This window comes from Apis cerana, linkage group LG3 (genome assembly GCF_029169275.1).
Source record: "Apis cerana isolate GH-2021 linkage group LG3, AcerK_1.0, whole genome shotgun sequence".
Taxonomy (NCBI): Eukaryota; Metazoa; Arthropoda; class Insecta; order Hymenoptera; family Apidae; genus Apis; species Apis cerana.
In genome coordinates this window covers 7,400,620-7,418,930 of record NC_083854.1, presented here as the reverse complement: position 1 = coordinate 7,418,930, position 18,311 = coordinate 7,400,620, and the positions used below count along the sequence as shown (strand labels likewise).

Here is an 18,311-nt window from a genome sequence, read left to right as displayed (position 1 = left end):
AATCAGAAATTTGTATAAAATCACGGAATAAAATCAAAGTTCGAAAAAACATTACTATTGTACTAAATGAAAAGAAACGGAAGAAAAAAAGAAAGTAATGAAAATCAGACGAAGACGGTTACTGATCGTGATTCGATCCTCACACTCTCCTCGAGGGGAAAATTCGCAGAACTCTCGATATCGAACGAGGAGCCACTTCGTATTCAGTCAGAGGACTTCCTGAATATGATAATACTCGCTCGAGAACGGTAATATTCGGCGAGTCTGGCGGACAGGACAATGGTGTTCGAAGTACAGGCGTGACTGGCATAGCGCGGCCAGCCAACAGATCCATTTCCTCGAAGAAGCTTCGACTGGCAGAAACGACCACTCTGTTCCAAGTTGTTCGGTATAGTTAGGAGATATTCTGAGGGCCAGAAGAGAGGTCGGACCTTCTTTGTTTCTCGAATATCTCTGTGTGTGATGCTTCTGGTCGTTGTTGAAAATTTCGTGTGAAATAGATTGGCGGTCGTTGTCTTCTTTAAGGGCACGTTTCCTTTACGATCTTTCTCGAGGGTTGCACCTGCTAGCACCTGTTCGAACGACAGGGAACACGTGCGATTTTACTTTTCGAGCATTTTTGTTTCTAGATAAGTATTTAGATGAATACTGAATAGAATCGATCTATTAATGTTTAAATCGCGAACCTATTGTATAACTTTAATAGGTGTCGTAGATTTTTATAAAAATGGATTCTAAACAAGAAATTTGTTTCATTCTTTCGCAAGTATACATTTTATATTTTTATTTTTGAACATTTAACATTAAAAGTCTCACGACAAGAAAGATTCGATCAAAATCTTGAAAAACCATTTCACAATAAATTAAAACAACATCGAGCTTGACAAATTTTATCAGATTATTATTGTCAAATTATAAACTATAAATATTAAATTTCTCTCTTACTTACCATCAATTTTGAACGAATTAATCAAATTTACAATTTATAATTTATTTATAAAATGTAAATTGTTTAATTCTCTCCCAGTAATATCAGTTCACACACTTACGCGAGAGGTGATCGTCAAATCTATCAAATTCTCCAACACTCGAAAATCCCTCCCTTCCTTTCCATGAAAATTGATCGGAACAGCCTTCGATTTCGCCAAACCAGTCTCGCCTTCCCCATTCGACTTCAATTTCGCCGTAATTCACCTGTTTCCCTACCCGATAGAGGAACAGACCCACCGAAAATGTTATCCTATCCCTGTCTGTGTGTCTGTAGCAGAGGGTGTACCGTTACTGGCTCTTTCCTGCTGCTCGATGCATGTGCGTGCTTCGCGAAGACCACGGTTCGAAAGCAGCCAGCCTCGTCTCGAAATACACACCCAACCCAGACACACAGAAGTGGCGTGTGCGTTACCACACCACGTGTTGTGTGGCTCTGTACCGTTCTTTGGTAATGGAACACCAGTCGAAAGGGAGTCGTTTCCTTTTCGACGGTGCCCTCTCTCCTCTCCTCTCCTCTCCTCTCCTCTCCTCGTCAAGAGAGACGTCGTTAATTCCGGCGTTTCTAAAGGCACCATAGGAATGCCTCGTCGGTGGAACAAGTGCATTTTTTTTCTTTTTATTTTATTTTTTTATTTTTCTCCAAAAAGCATATCCGGCGTTGAATTCGAATCACGAGCCATGAAATTGCGGAGGAGTAAATGAAACGAGTTGAAATGCGAATTCGCGAAGAGAAAACGTGGTTTATTCTCTCGAATTTTGTCGGATGAAAAGTTGCTTGATCGTTATTTTCTGATGAATAGAGAAAATAGTGTCTCTCACGATCTTGCGTTTTGCACGATGAAGAAGAATATTCGAGTTATATAGGAATATTGATGAATTTATCGTGACGTAGAAATGGTTGAACTTTCTGGTTTCTCCGAAGTGAAGGAACATTGAACATTGTCTCTTGAGATTTTGTGTTTTCCACGACGAAGTTTTGATTTCGCAATATCGTTGAATTTATTCGTGAAATATAGAAGCGGTTGAAGTATCGCCGACAGTGAGATCTCTTGAGATCTTTTTCGTGACGAATTTTCGTTAGAAGAAATGTTGAAAAATGAAGAATCCGTGAGATTCTTTTTTTTTTAATTTTTTCAAAGTTCGCGTACACTTCGTTTACCTCGAATATAAGAATAATGGAATAATTATGTTAACTTCCGATTCAAATAATTTAACGTTAACAGTGATCTGGGTTAACAGTTTTCAACGACAATTTTGTGAACTTATTTTTTGAAAAGTTTAATTTCGAGTCTTCTTTTCTATTCAGGCCACGATTTGAATACTATCGTTTCTGTTCACCTTTGACATTTGGAATCGAACTATTTATTTTACTCTCGTAGTATCTTCCTCAATACCACAGTAACGATTTGACTTGTTAAAACATATTACATGTTTCTTCTCCTCCTCCTCCTCCTTTCATTTTACGAAATTTAAAATTTCCTTTTTAAATTTTCAAAACGCGTGGAGTTCCAATATTCCAAAATATCTGTCTAAAAGTGATAAAACAGCAGATAAGATCCTTCAACTAAGGAATGCGTGATTATTTCCCAACTTACTTATCTCTCTCATCGTAACAGAAACTTTCTTCGTTCGGTTCCAAAATCCAATTTCTAAAATCACGAGCAAGATTCGTATTTACGAGCCTCGAGATCGAATGGTTTGAAATAGGGTTCTATCTGCCACGAGAAGCTGTGGAAATTAGAGCAGCCCGTGTACGAATTCTTCTCGAAACGCTAACCTCGATCTTTCCAAGTCGGTCTTTTCGTCGAAACGAAGCGGGAAATCAAGGCGAAAGGGAAGAGGAAAAGAGGTGGAAAATAGAACGATAAAGCGAAGAGAGGGTGTGTATGGAAAGAGAGAGAGAGAGAGAGAGAGAGAGTTGAAAAAGAGAGACCGAAAGGAGTGGATGATGGCACGGGTGGGCGTCGGTTTATATTTATGCGCGAAAATAGCGTCGCAAGCGTCGAGCAGGCTTTAGTCGAAGCTGAGCGCGCTCTTAGACCGTGTCGTCATCGAGTAGCAGCTGTTTTCATTCAGCCTCGCCCTTCTTAGTTGGCGACTTCCTTTGCAGCACTTTTAATTAACGTGCACAAACCACGCTCCTCCATTCTCTCTCTCTCTCTCTTCCTTTCTCCTTTTTTCCGCCATCTTTTTAACAACGTCTTCTTCTTCTCCTCTTTGCGAATTTTCTTTTTAACCCACTCTCTAATTCCTCTTCTCTCTACCCTTTTTGCGCAGTTTTTGCGACCTCTCAATTACCTCCCTCCTAGTCTCTCGCGAAGCATTAACGGATCAGGGATCATGGTGACAACACGAAAATCCACGATTTTTCTTCTTTTTCTAGAAAATCGCACAGATTTTTTTCTCTCTCTCTTTTCTTTTTTGAGCAGTTCCTAATCATCTCGTCTTAGTTCTTCGAGAAACGTAAATGAATGGAGGATCGATATCTCGCGAGAGCCCACGATTTCAATATTTTTTGTCGAAATATTTTCTCAAAGAAAAAAAAAATCGAAAGCGAGAGAAAGGACGAGAGATGCTTTAGCAATCCCTCTTACCTTGTGCAGAAGTATTTACGGGTCAATTTTACGACACACGCTCATCAAAAATATATTGCGCAATTTTTTTTTTTTAATATTCCCATATTTCTCCAAGAATTATCTCGAAGATCGAAAACGAAGAGGAGACAAAAGATTTCGCAAAAAAAGCAAACAGCCGAGGCAAAGTGGAGAACCCTGTTACCATCGAGTCTCGGCCTTGAACGAAGCTAATTATTTACCAAAGAGCGTGCAGAATATGCACTTGCACGTCGAAGCTAAAGAAAGGCAACCAGCCGAGCAAAATATTGAACTTAATTCTCTCTCTTTCTCTCTCGCGAACGTCGTTCGATCCTCGAGTGGATCGTCGTCTCTCGAAGGGGGAACAAGGGAACGTTTCAGAGAGCCTTCTCATGGAATTACCAAAGACGCATCAGTCTTACGAATTACTTACTCTCTCCCTCTCTCTCTCTCTTTATATATATATATGTATATAAAACTATATAAACCCATGCGAGAAAGATACAACGTCCATGCAACGCCCGCCACGTTATTAATGACGTAATTCTTGACACAATATCCTACATCTCCACGGAAGAGAGAGGAGGAGAGGAGGGCAGAGAAAGAGAGAAAGATTCTTTACGCTCACTTCAGCCACTCGCCGGTTAATTAAAGTCACCAGCCCCCTCGTCCTCAGGTCTGCGTTAATTGCCCACCACTCGGAGAGGAGACCGAGGCGTCTGCCGACGAGAGGCTAATTTAATTAACGTCCCGGCATCCAAGCTTTTTCGGCTTTTTCCAAGGATTTCCCCCGACCATGTGGTGGAACGCTTTGATACGTCTCCGCTTCTAACGTCTCGACGAGAGAGAGAGAGAGAGAGTCACCGGCAAAGGGACGAAAATTTTTCGTTCCACCGTCGTCCCTTCCTAAATATTATTTTCGTGGAACGCAGCGAAGAACCGCGAGTGAAACCGGTCGAGAAAGTTGAAACGTTTGGCATTTTTCGCGGAATCGTTGAACGATTCGCCGAGCCAAGCCTCGAGAATACTCGTCCTCGCCATAGTGTCGGGAGGCGAGTGACGTGGATGGAGCGTTATCTCGCAAGCTTTTACGGCCAATGAGGAACCTCGAAACGCATTCCTAACGAGCTCTAATTGGAAGCTTGGACCCTCGACGTCCGTCGTTTAGAGGCTCGAGAAACGAGCCTCTACGACCCGCCACCGGACGCCTTTCTTCTTCTTTTATTTCTTTTATTCTCTCCCTCTTTTTTCTTTGTTTCTTTTTTTTTTTTTTTGGTATTGGGTATATTCGAATTTTCAATCGGATTTTTCCATGTATGCAAATTATTCGTAATATTAGATTTGTTGCAATTCTTGAAAAAGCCGATATTACAGCGAACATATCAGGTTTGCTAAGTAAAAATCATCCAAATTTCTGATCGTTTATCAATTTCACTGTTGCCAGAAGAAGACAACAAGATCGTAACATCGTGCACCGATTAATCGAAACGATTCGCCAAAAATTTGTATACACGGATAAAGAGAAAAGTACATTAGAACGTATCACGATTTTTTGATTGTAAAAATTTTGGAAATAATTTTCCCCTCCTCGAAACGTGATATGACCAAGTTGGAGCGTGCAGCGGCTTTCCTCTCGCCTCAGTTTTTACGCAACGTTTGTCTTGGCACGTTCCCGCTTTCGAGGCCGCGAAATTTATCGATCCATTGGCGCCGAAACGGTCTTCCGGTTCGGAACAAATGGCGGCAATTCCCTGCGAATTTAAATACAATCGGCGACGCTGTTGAAACGAGGCAGGCGATAAATCGTCACACCGGCTCGTTTCGCTCGACTTTTAGAACGATTCCAGATCGGGCTCGTTCGTCGGCTTGGCTTCTTCTTCTTCTTCTTCTTCTTCTTCTTCTTGGTCGGCGGTGACCCAGTGCGCCACCAGATGCCCGATAACGTCGCGGGTATCTGCGTCTTGAAACGGAAATATCGACGCCGCTCTTCTCTTTGAATCGCGCCTCCTCGCCGTCCAACTTCGCGGAGGATGTCGATTAATGCGACACGGTTGGTTGCCCGGTTTCTTGAAACCGTTCCAGATTGTTTCTAAATCGATTTAAGTGTCTGTCTCTTCGAGAAATCGATCGAAAATTCATCGTTCTCTTTTGATCTAAAAGTGCGTTTCTATTTTACGATTCGACTGGTAGACTGCGGATTTTCTTTACGTATATATATATATTTGTTTCATTCTTTGAACGTAGTATTCTGTGGATTTTTCATAATGATCGTCAAAGTATAGCAAACCTCTTGCCAAACCGCCTTGTTGTTCATGATTATAATTTTTAATATATGATAAACTTTTAACTTGTAATTACCCACGATCTCGAATAATCATTCTTCAATTATTCATATATAGTTTCTTTCAACGTGAGAAAACAATGATATTATAATAACAATTGTTGACTCACGATGTTAACAATAACCACTTTAACCAGACCGTGATGTAAAATTAATAGAATCTTAATATTTTCAATTCTTCCACCGAACTTACGAAACTGATCGAACGTAAACACGATTATTTTCCTCCTCGTTGTCAAAAAACAAAACACTCCGTCGCCTCTGTCACTTTTAAAACTCTTATAATTTAACAATTCTCTCCGTAATAAACCTCCAATATCTCTGATTCATAAGTGCGACCACGGGAGATTTTTCACTTTTCTCTCCGCGCGCAAAGAAAAGCTGCGTGGAAGCAGCAGCAGCAGCAGCACACGCCCGTTTGAAAAAATTCAAGGCGCGTACGCCGGAGAGGGGAGGGTGGGGCAAGAAGGGGGAGGAGGGGGAAGAAGGAGGAGAACAGTAGCCGGCCGAGGGAGAGAGGCTTTTTCGTAAGCGACGATAAATATATTTCCAAACATACACGAAACGGGCTGGAACGGCGGCGCGTTGCCGCTACCACTACCGGCGATTGACCCATTTGTGAAACTCGCGCGACTCGCGTTGCCACACACCTTTTTGCCGTGCCCGAGCTCGATTATTACAACACTTTTACGAATTACGCATTGCCGTGCCGCGGGAGGACAGGGCCGTCGTACGTTTTTTCCTTCGCCGCTCGCACAACCAAAATGAGTCCGAGAAAACGATCGAACGGTCGTTGCGCCGTTGCCGAGAACGGACAACTTTGTCCGTTTGTTTTCGATGAGCGGAATTCGAAGAATTCGAAGAATGGAAACGTTATACGCGTACAAGTTTTAGCGATTATTTCCGATGAAAATCTATTTTCCCGCCGTCCCAGAAACGAGCAAATTCGAAACGAGCTGATTTGTCGTCCGCGGTGAAAATCGTTTCTCTCCTCCTCCTCCTCCTCTTTCCAGAAACGATCAAATTTGAGTGTGGCTGTAGAGTGGAATATTCTTTTTTCTTTTTGAAAATCGTTTTTTCTCGCCACTCGCGAGGAATCGCGATTAAATTTGAGAAGGGAATATCGAATCGAGCGATGATTCGACGTGTAAAAATGGTTTTTTTCCTCGCCATTGTCGGTGGGACGATCGAATTTGAGAATGAATTGAATAGGGGGAATAGAGGGAAGTTGAAGCGATAATTTGCGACGAAAATTTTAATCGAATTGTTTGAACAACAATGTATAGAAACGTTAGGAACGTCGATTGACCACGTATAATTTTTGACACCCCAAAAACTTGAATACAATAGGCTTTTGTCGGCCGGAAGTCTTGTTGTTGCTGCTCTCTTACAATAGAATATATTAAAGAAAAGAAAATCTTATTAAGAATAATAAATCATAGGAGGAAGGGAAGTTGCATGCATTATTTACGACATTCATTAACCCTCGTCCAGGTGGCACTAGGTCACTCAGAGTTTCATATCTTTGGATTTAATTCTTTATCTCATTCATTCGAAATAGAATAAAAAAATTAATACAATAATACTCTTGATTTTTCAAAACAAAATCGTGTTTTCCTTATCCTCTTAACTTCCCATAAATAAACCCTATTTATACATTTCTCTCTTATCTATCATGCTAATTTACCCATAACAGTACCTCGTATCATTCTCTCCCATGACAATCTTCCATTTCTCAAACAATGCGAGCCCCGACTCTCATCGTCTCAGAATTCTTCCATTCTTATTTTTATTGCCTCCATTGAAAAGCGACTTCAATTAGATTTCCATCGGTATCTTGGAGACCTCCTCTTCCAAGAATTAACACACGTCCGCTCCAGCAATTAGAATCACGAACGTGGAGCGAAATCGCGATTTTTCTTTTTTTTATTTTACGACGATCGAAGAGGAGAAGAGCGAGAGGACGAGGAGAGGAGGAGGAGGAGGATGAATTCCTGAAAACGCGGTTCGCGTGATAACGCCGTGAAACGAAGCTGTTGCTCCGACTGGCGACCGACTACAAAGGCCTTTGTACGATTTCGTGGCGAGAGCTACGTAGTAGAAGCCGGTATCGGTCAGAGCCCTCGGTATAAGCGGCTTTATCGAGCAAATGCGATACACGGGCCGATAAAACGCGTATCGACTCGTGTAATTTGCCGCCTGCATTTTTTCCACGACCAAGCTCTCCGCTAATGGCGCGCCGATACGATTTTTCAAATCACGGGGAAAAAGACTGACTTCCTTCTTAACGAACGTTAAGTAACCTCGCTCTTCCTCTTCTCATCCGGAGAATTGTTCCAGCAATTCTTTCGAGGTGTTATTCGAGTATTCATCGAAAGAATGGAGACCCGGGAATAGATGTACCTTCAAAATACAAATCTTTGGCAAAAGTATTCCATCGTTGTATAAAATTTTTATCTGGATCATAACTGATCCTTCGAGATTTTCGAAAGAAAGCTCACGTCAATTTAAAAGAAAAAATTATTATTTTAAACTGTGAACTGTAAAATTACAATAATGATTGTTTCTACGAATAAAAATTCGAAAGGAATCGTGTCCCCGCGATTCTTCGACGATTCTAAGAATCTGGTGATAAGCATCGAGTCTCGTTATCACCCCTTCAACTTTGACTCTCTGTATTGAAAAAAAAAAAAACTGACCAAAGTTCTGGGCTCGAAAGTCGATGCTTTTGGAACGACTCGTAGCGGAGAAAGGGCACGCGTCTTTCGGTGTCGGGGACACGCGCGCGATGGAATCTCGAAAAGCTGACCCCGATGTCTCGCAAGCTAAAAGCGAATCTCGTGAAAAGTATCGGCCGACCCGTTTATTTATCGCATCATGATTGAAGAAAAAGATGATGCGAGCTTTGGCTCGTTCCGATTAAAATCTAAAAAAACTTGGAACCACGAGTCGTTTAATTTGAATATCTTATTATGTAAATAGAGAAAGAAATATATAGAGGTTACGTTAGGTTAAAGCGAGATGTAGGTTAGCCAGGAATGAGAACACAGCAGCTTAAGTAAAAGTGGTAATATTAGAATATGTTATGCAATTATAAAGTATGGTTAAGTAGGTGATTAAATACGAATAATAATGTAAAACTACTAAAAGAATGGCATACAAATGCATTCATTATACATATATTTAAATCGAGAAAGAAGATTATTATAAATGTGATATATATATATATAAATATTTATACGCGTATAAACAAAAATATGAAATGAAGTCACGATCTAAAATAAAATCGAAAGCAAAATTCTCGAAATGAAACATATATATATACTCTATACACCGTGTTTCGAAAATAAATTTCGAAACACATAAACGCGTGGAATTGGATCGAAGAATCCATCGTTGAAGAATACATCCCTCGAAAATTGAACGTAGGAGCGAATCAATGGCCTAAAATCCATTCCAGTTCACGGAATGGGAAGAACTAAACCGTGTCTCGGAGAACAAAGGAGGTCTCTCTTTCTCTCTCTAGCCGAGCGTCGATAGCCAGCCTGGCGCGTATTGCGCAAGCGAGAATCGTTCGCTCGGCAAATTGACATTTTCCGTGGGACACTTGTGTGTGCACAAGAGGAAGAGGAACATGGTGTGTGCACACGCAGAAGGCTCGCGCGAAGGTCGTGGGACTGTGGAAGCTCTGCGAAAGGCACGGAGGAGACGCACGCGTTTCCGGAGAGAGCTCTCCTTTGAGAGGAGCCGCGACGTGGGCAGAAGAGTTAAAAAGTCTCCGCGAGGGGGAGAGGGATTTTTCACCCGGTGAAAAGGAAAGGGGTACGGAGCGAGAAGGCGGAGGTCGGGATTCGCCTCCTCGTGGAAGAGCGCGTGCGTTCGAAACGCGTTTCTCGTCACCGATCCATCTTTTCCTTTCTTCCACCCCGATTGAGAAACGTTGCTCGCGCCCAGCTTTGGACGTTCCGAAGAATGGATTCCTTCGATGAAAAGGTTCTCTTGCGCGATGAAGAAAAGAAATTCCATTTTCTGATCCACGCCTTGTGCAATCGAGCGATGCGGTGGAAGAGCGTGGAGGAGATCGATTCCTTCGCTGCGCGTCCTCTTTTCAAGAATTTTCGTGGAAATTGTGAGAGAAGAAAAAGTAAATATATAATCGAGATAGAAGAGCATGAAAACTCTAATCGTAATCGACTCGGTGGGAGTGGAAGACTCCTTCGTCGAAAAATTAAAAAAATTCCTCTGTATAAAATATTCCAAGAGTATCGAAGAAAATTATAAATGAATCGCGATCACGATTAAAACGCGGCAAGTCTGCAATTCCACGAGTTTGGAAGGATTAATTGGTTCCCACATTCTTTGACTACTACTAGGGACGGAACTTGTTAATCGAGCTGAAATATTCGAACGGCCAGGTCGGTGCATTAGAAAATGTTTCGATCACAAAGAGGGCCAGACCCCTTTGTTGGCGAAGGAAGGCTCGAATCGTTGCTGCACGGGCCATTTCGTCGTTTCTCTCTCTCTCTCTCTCTCTCTCCTCTCCTCTCTGTCTTTTATGATTCGTTTTTATTTATCGTCGAACCCGAAAGTCTGGTTCACAATGGTCCCGTACGCGGTATGCGGGCTTCGAATCGTTGTTCGTCCCACCCTCTTGGTCCCTCCATCCGTGTCTGGTTCTTTCTTCCCTTCCTCCCGTCGAGAGACGAGAGACGAGAGAATCAAGTCTCGACGGCGGGAGAGAGGCGGATGAGAGATGAAAAATCGACGTTGCCTCCTCCCCTCTTTTTTGTGAAATCGTTTTTCTGGCTCACCGTTACACCGAGATGAGATGTCTATCCTTCAACGAATTAGCATCCAGCGACCTTTTCGCTCCGTTACCGATCTCTCCCCTTAGTTAGATCGCGATCGATGGATCGATGGATATCATTAGTTCAAATTGCCAGCCGATCAACAACAATTCTTTCCCTTGGAAAGGTTGGACCCCAGCCGATTTTCCGTTTCGTCATCGCAAAAACTCGGAGCACAACGTCTATTTAAACGAGACTGTGAAGGAGGAATCGTTTCGATGCAACTCGAAATTACGGAATTGCAGAAGACGCAACTCGAGCGAAGTGGATGCCTCTCAGCGTGATTCTCTCGTCTTCTGCCCTTTAACCATCGCAAATGCGGCCACTGTGATCCTCGATAATTGCAAAAGCAACGATTTTACCCATTTTATCCGGGGATCGTACAAAGATTAACAAGATTACGGATGTACAACCGCCTCTGCAACCATCTATCGAGCAAGAGTAGCTATTCTCTCATCGTTGTGCACAAAAATTGGGTTATTTCTTCTCCGATGTTTGGAATCTATAGAAAATCGGTCGGTTCACGTCCAATGGCAAATAATAGAGCCTGTTCCAAGAGCACCCGTTTCAGCGTCGTGTTTCTCATCTCTCTCGAGGATCCACGATCTCTCGAACCCGCTCCGCGCCGTGTTTTTCGTAACGCGTCGCGCAACGCGGCGGCTCCGATCGACAGGTTTCCTTTTTGAATTGGCCGAAGGTTTCTTTCACCGGAGGGGGGACCCTTTCGCAAAAGCTTCGTTCGTGCGGTTGTTTCGCAAAATTTCAGTCGCGCATATTCGCGGCTCCTTTACAATTAGTGAAAGGAGAACTTGAGTCGTGGTTTCGACACGTTTCGTCGACAAAATGCCCGACCGACCGAGAGGACCTGGATTTATTCCTTTCGACCGATCGCCACTCTCCGCCTCGATTCTCTCCCAAAGAAATTTCATTCGTTCGTTTCGTTCTGGGGAGCGAAGTAAAATTCTCGTCGGTTATTTTTCGCCGAGTGGACGACAGAGGCGTCGAGAGGTTGAACACGAGAGGTCGCTCTTGTGGCAGGTTCGTCATGGAATCTGTTTAAAAATAAAATTCTCTGGCGAGCTGAGTGGGTGCGTCGAGAGTGAAATTTATCATTGAGCAATCGTTCTTTCTTAGAAATTTTTTTTTTTTCTTTTGCAAATTTCAGGATGCGAATTCGTTTCGAAGGGTTTATTAGTATTCGTCGCTAATATCCATCAGCAAAGAATAATTTGAATACCTCGGCATACTTCCATTCGAGAAGATTTGTGATGAAATAATGGGATCGTGGATCAAAAGATACAAGGTGCCTTATCGCCGCAATTCGATCGATCGTCGATCCATCCATCCATCTGCATCCATCGACGTGACGCTCGTTTTGTATACACAGCTCGCGAAACAATAAGATTCGAAAGGGAAACTGGCAAAACGAGGACACCGCGATCTCGTAATTTTCATCCTTCTCTCGAAAGATCATGCTACCATAAGAAGGCTGACGTCTCGATGGCGGCAGGTCGCATTTATCGCAATCGATGGATCGTTGTCGTCTTGACTCATTCACAGGGAATGCCAGTGACGTCGGACGATATATCAATATATCGGTATATCAAACGCGATAGAGAAACGATCCTAGATAACGAAATGGCCGAAAAATCAACCGTTTATACCTCTACCAAATATAACCGCGATAAATATCGATGAAATTAATATGAGGTTTGGTCGTTCGTTTAGAGAATTCGTAGAATTAACTCGATGTAGCGAGAGAGTGATGATTCACAAAAATCCATAGAAAGATCGAAATGATTAGCATTAAAAGAAATAAAAGAAAAAGAGAAGAAACGAACGAAATACGTTTATCATAAAACTTTAAAATTCGATCTTCTTCGATTAAGTCGTATCTCCCCGATATTTAAATTCCTACATATAAATTTATAATCGCGTATAAATGGAGAACAATGGAGAGAAGATCGAATCGAAACGAAAAGAGGAAACGATTTGGAAATGTCGTCTCGTCAATGCTCGAAGCACGCAGAGAGAAAGAAAGAAGGATTAGTAGTGGTGGATCGTTCGAGGTGGAAAAAGGGACCAGAGATAGGCCGCAGGTTCCACACAAAGGGGACAAAGGCCCAGATCTGGCCGCGCCTCTGGTGGCCGTCTCGAAAGAATTTCACCACATGGAGTGGCATGTAGGGAGGAGGGAAGAGGAACAGAGAGAACGAACGCTCGTGTTCGTGATAAAGCCGCGAGGCTCTCGCCTGTATGCGTGCCTCGTATCCGTGTGCCTCGTCCATGGAATACTTTCACTGGTTTCACGGCCAACAGACACGTTTACACGATGCTAATAATACGGCGCAGCCGTTGGTATCCGTTCACTAACGCCCGATTCTCTCTTCTCGCCTATCACGATCCTGCTCGTAGGTCGTTCCACGTCGTTTCAGTCCTGTCGCCTGAGACTGGAAGCTGCAATGATTCGATCGGTCGACGAACTTCGTCCAACAACCGATCGATCTTCCTTTTCGTCGATCTTGACCTCGATCCAATCGGGTTCGAGGATTTTCCACTCGTCCCTAACTTAGTTTCGAACGTGATTCAACGAGCTACGACTTAGATACGTAAATTTTAGGATTTTTATTTTTGTTTTAGAGAGATTTTTTTTTTTGAAATTAAGGAATTTCCGGAGGGAGACTCGAGTGGAAAAAAGATTTGAGAGAAGCGGCGTGTAACCTCTCCGTCTCTGCGTGCAACGTGGCATAATTGGCACATGTAACCAGGAAGAGGAGGGTGCTTGCTATTGTAGTCCTGGTAGCAGGATGTATCGACGACACGTCGCGGCTGTACATCCGCCGGAAGAAGCTTCTCTCTGTCTTCGATGAGGTTGCATTCAGGAACAGCCGACCGCTACATCGATACCCCTGATCCCATTCTCTTTTAGTCCATTTTTTCCCCCTCTCCCTCTTCTCCTCTTCTCTTTTCTTTTCGTTCGATGATATCGAATTTCATTTTTTAGGAAATTTGACTTCGCCAAAGGATTGATTCAAACGAATGAAATATATATGATTAATAAAATCGAGGATTCCAAATTTTCGAAGAATTTTCAAAGTTTTGTACCCCACTATTCTATACTATTCCTTCCACCCTCTTCCCAACGGTTCAACTTGCGAAACAACGTACAAACAAATTTTTCCACGACACAACCAGCCAAGTTTACTCGATGACTTAGGATTATCTTCGCTTCTGAGAACATCTGTTTCTGTGTTAACGTTTCGTTGGACGTCCGATTATCACGAACGCTTGAAGAAAGATCGTCTTTGTTCAGGGCCAGAGCCAGGTAAACCGAAGATATCTCAAGGTCTTCCAAAAATTCTGACACGACACGATCGACGCGCTAAAAGCTAGGCATTGAAACGTAGTGTTATCAGTGGCACCCATGCGCTCGCCCATATACACGTTACAAACCAGCCGATTCGAATAGTTAAACAGAGGAGGGGAGAATAGTTGGTTTCCGAGAAAGGCGATGAGTCTCTGATAAATTTTTTTTCAAGTATTTAGTTACCGCATACGAGCTTCCGGTGGTGGTCGTCGCATCATAAATCCCAGGGTTCACAATTTCCTGCTCGATTCCGCGAATCTCTAACGCCTAGACGGTGAAGCTCCCCGATCAGAATTCGTTCCTTCGATAATTCTTTCTCTGCAAATATATATATACACATATTGTTTCTCTCTTTTCTAAAAGAAAAAAAAATTCCAATATGAAAATTCATTACGAGCAAACTAGACATACCGATGAAAATTTCACCAAAGACAAAGAACATTCCTGGTTGGCAATCTTCTTTTGCAAAAATCATCCGAGTTGTCCTCGAAGCTCATCAAGAGTCAGCAATCGAATGACACGGAACGGCAGTTGGGCGCCGACGGACGTACTAATAAGCTTTTGGTTATTCACGGACACGTGCTGCTCGTTGTCGCTCATTAAATTAGGTAACAATCGGTGGAGGAACGCTTGTTCCCCACCTCCACCTCCTCGTTCCTCGCCCGGCCACCTTCTCTCGGTTACTTTGCCATCTCCTCTTCTCCATCCATCCGCTCTCTCTCTCTTTCTCTCTCTCACCTCGATCTCTCTTCTCTCCTCTCCGGTGTGCGTTCTCCTCGTTCGCCTCGTAGTGGGGTGGCAAGGATGTGTGGTGTTGGAAGCCAAGGCAGGCACACGGTGGGGTCGGGTACCAGACAAGGTCACGGCTACCAACTGCTAGTTTCTTCTCCTTCTTTCTCCCCCCATGTCTCTCCTTTCCTTTCTCCCCGTTTCTGCCCGTCTCTCTCCTTCCTTCCTCCCGGCTCTCTCTCCTGCCTCGGTTCACGTCCCTTTCCCCCTTCGAGGAGGCGAGCAGCCATCTTGGGGAATGTGTAACGTCATCGAATGCACCGAGAATAACAATAAATTATCTCTCGGTCGCCTCCTCCCACCTCCTCGCTCTTTCCTCGATTTTACCCGCGTTTAATGCTATGCAGGTATACGCTATCATCTTTTAGGACTGACTCCGCTTCGAGTCAATCTCTCGCTTCTTTCGAGACTCGTCTTACGTTGTACGTAGAGAGGATAGCTTGATCCTTCCTTGATTTTGAGGAAAGCGGTATTTTTCTCTTCGTTCGACGTATATTTCTTTGTTGTTCTGAGAATTTGTGTGTTCCGTCGAAATTTGTCCAATCGTAGCGAGGAAGAAGGGTGGTCCCCTTATTTCCATCCCTCGTCGATAGGGAACGCGATAATCTCGATGAAAAACAAATTCCAATGGGACACACCCGTGGGAAGGGATAAAGTAGAAGTTGAGAAGAAGGAGCGAGAAGTTTTTTTCGCGAGTTATCGAGAGATCTCCCCGTCCGATCTTCTTGTTCCCCCTCTCAATTCAAGAATAGCATATGGGATATCTTGTTTGCTTTTCGAGAAAAAGTATATATATATATATTCTTTCTAAGATTTCTTATTTAATTAATTTATATTTAAAGATTATATTTTTACGAAGAAATAAAAGTGTTTAAATAACGATTACTTTTCAAAATAATAAAATACGCAAGATCTTCTCGCACTGTTGCATCTGTTTAATAATAAGGTTTGTTTGGTAATAACATTCTCCAAAAAGAAGAAGAAGAAGAAGAAGGAGAAAAAAGAAATCAGGAATTTGGAATAACGAATGGAATCGAATTCTATAACGATCGCCTCGATCTAACCGAGCCATCTCGACATGATTATCGCGCGCATTACGTGGTGGGGGTGGCGCAGGCACCTTAATCCTCGGAGGCAGAGAGAGAGAAAACAATGGTGATTGTCTCGAAACGTTTACAGCCTAATTATGTGAACACGGGGCCCGGCCATGGTGGAGTAACAATGCTATAACTCGTAACAATGTACGATTGTTCATTGTCTGCCCGTGCCCCTTCGCTTTTCTTCGCGTGTGCACACGCGCACCCCTCCTAACCCCGTCGTACTTCGTCGCGACTACCTCTTCAGCCCCTTCCCGTCTCCTTAAATCTCCACACAATTCGAAATAACCCTGGACCCTCCTCAGAAAACTCGTTTATCTCCTCGATATATCCTAGAAATCGGTTCAAATTCCGAATAACTTGTTAACATCGGCCAAGAATATTTCGATTATCCTAGAAACCTCTTCAAATCTCTACCCAATTCCGAATAAAACTTCCCAATACTCGGAAAACAATGATCGGCCGATTATCCCTGTAAAAATTACCTTCTAATGATCCAATTCCCGCTAGATCCACAGTGAGTCATTTCCGGCGACTCACGTTTTCCACCCATTACTCACCCATTCGGGGTTGACAGTTCGGAAGCACCGTTGTCGGATCCAAAAATTGCCGGTCTAAATACGAAACGAGTGGCGTTACCAGGCATGGCTGACCCAGGGATATACGCGCGACCTCGAATCTCTCATAGGCTCGCTCGTGACTCGTTCCACGGCTTCTCTCCCTCTCCCACGAGGCGTGCCGCCGCTTGCAGCCCCGGTCTCGCAACATCCGGCCTGTCTTCCAAGGCCACGCAAGATCACAGAAATCGGGTCGTTGAACCAAGCCTCTCCTCCCCCTCCTCCCCGATGCTTGTTGCTCCGCAAGATGAAACGGAGCGGGCGCCAAACGGGAGATAAACGGCTCGCCTCGTTTGATACGAGGTTGCCTTTTGTAAAGATAAGGGGGCGATAACGATTGCTTGCCTCGGCTCGGTATTGAAAAGCGAGAGCCTTTCACTTCGCTCGCTTTCTTTCTTCCTCCTTGCTTTCCTCCGTGGAAGAGGTTCTTCTCTGTGGGAGAGGGGAGAAGGAATGCGGCGGGGAGATTGAATTTTTTCGTTGAGAAGGATTGCTTTCGGGAGAAATGGCGCGATTATGCATCTTATCGACGTAGAACGCGCGATGAGATTGCTCGTAGATCTGGTACGATTGTACCGAATTGTACCAAACGAGAGAGAGACGTAGATTATGCAATTATTTCTTTCGGGACATAAGTTTCAGAACGTGTGGTATATTTCGCTCTCTTTTTTGCACGTTTTATTTTTTAAACGCGTTATTCAAAGTTACGTGACTTTTAACACGTTTCATATATATTTATAAACTATACAATCAATTTTAAGAAAATATTTCTTTTTTTTCTTCTTCTTCTTCTTCTTCGACTTTCCTCTTATGCACGCGTTAAATAAAATGCGTTCTTTATTTTGTACTTGTACAGTTTCTACTTCGAGCTGATTCTTATTTTAATTTCTTTTTTTCACGTATTTCCATCCGAGAAAGATTCAGCTAATATTATTCCGATTCTTAAAATTTTTCAAAAGCATCGTTTCTATAAAACTAATGTTATTATTTTCGTTGTTATCCGTTATTGAGTAGGAATCGGTAATTCCATTAGAACAAAAAAAAAAGAAAGTTGGTTTCAAAAGTTACATTGCTCCTAGTGTGTTGTACAATGTCCACGAAGGGTTGGAGTCCGGCAGAAGGGAAAACGTGGGGCACACGCGTAATACGAGCAATTTATTCTCGATTTCTTTTCCTAGTTCCGCGATAGGAAACCCTGTTGTTTCCATACCACGCCGTTTCACGTGTCCTGAAAGGAGCTTACGTATCGTTGGAGCGGCCAGTAGACGATTAGCTGCCGCGTCGCGTGATCCTGCCTCGTTACACGGGGGTCTCGTCTGGCCGTCACAGTTGTCGGCCAGAAAAGAACGTTGCCTAACCGAAGGATAAGTTTCTTGCCGTGAACTTTGCCTTCCGTTTCAGCGGTGGAAACCGGTCGCGAACATCGGCTATTGGATTCTCGTTTCCGAGCCACGAGTGTATGCTAATTTCGGAGGGGAGTGGAAATAGTTTGACCAGTTTTTTAAAACGAATTGTCGAAAAGTGAGCGATTGAAACGGTGCGAAGAGATGTGTCGTTATTGCGCAATATCGTGTCTTTTTATAGACACGCCAATTTGCCTCCAGTACGAATTGCGTGGAGAAGAATCTTCATTGTTATTGAATATCTTGAATAACAATAATATGGAATA

At 43.2% G+C, this 18,311-nt stretch overlaps 1 protein-coding gene and 1 long non-coding RNA gene across 13 annotated transcripts in view; one reads left to right on the top strand and one right to left on the bottom strand.

Annotated features, from left to right (window-relative positions):
* The window catches only part of LOC107998190 (protein gustavus), a 215,902-nt gene that overhangs the window by 177,555 nt on the left and 20,036 nt on the right, over positions 1–18,311 (top strand). The window lies entirely within an intron of this gene.
* On the bottom strand, positions 8,432–14,716 carry LOC114577577 (uncharacterized). The gene is made up of 2 exons (XR_003697754.2): positions 14,551–14,716; positions 8,432–14,457 (listed from the first exon to the last, which is right to left on the bottom strand). It is a non-coding gene; the product is annotated as an uncharacterized LOC114577577 (long non-coding RNA).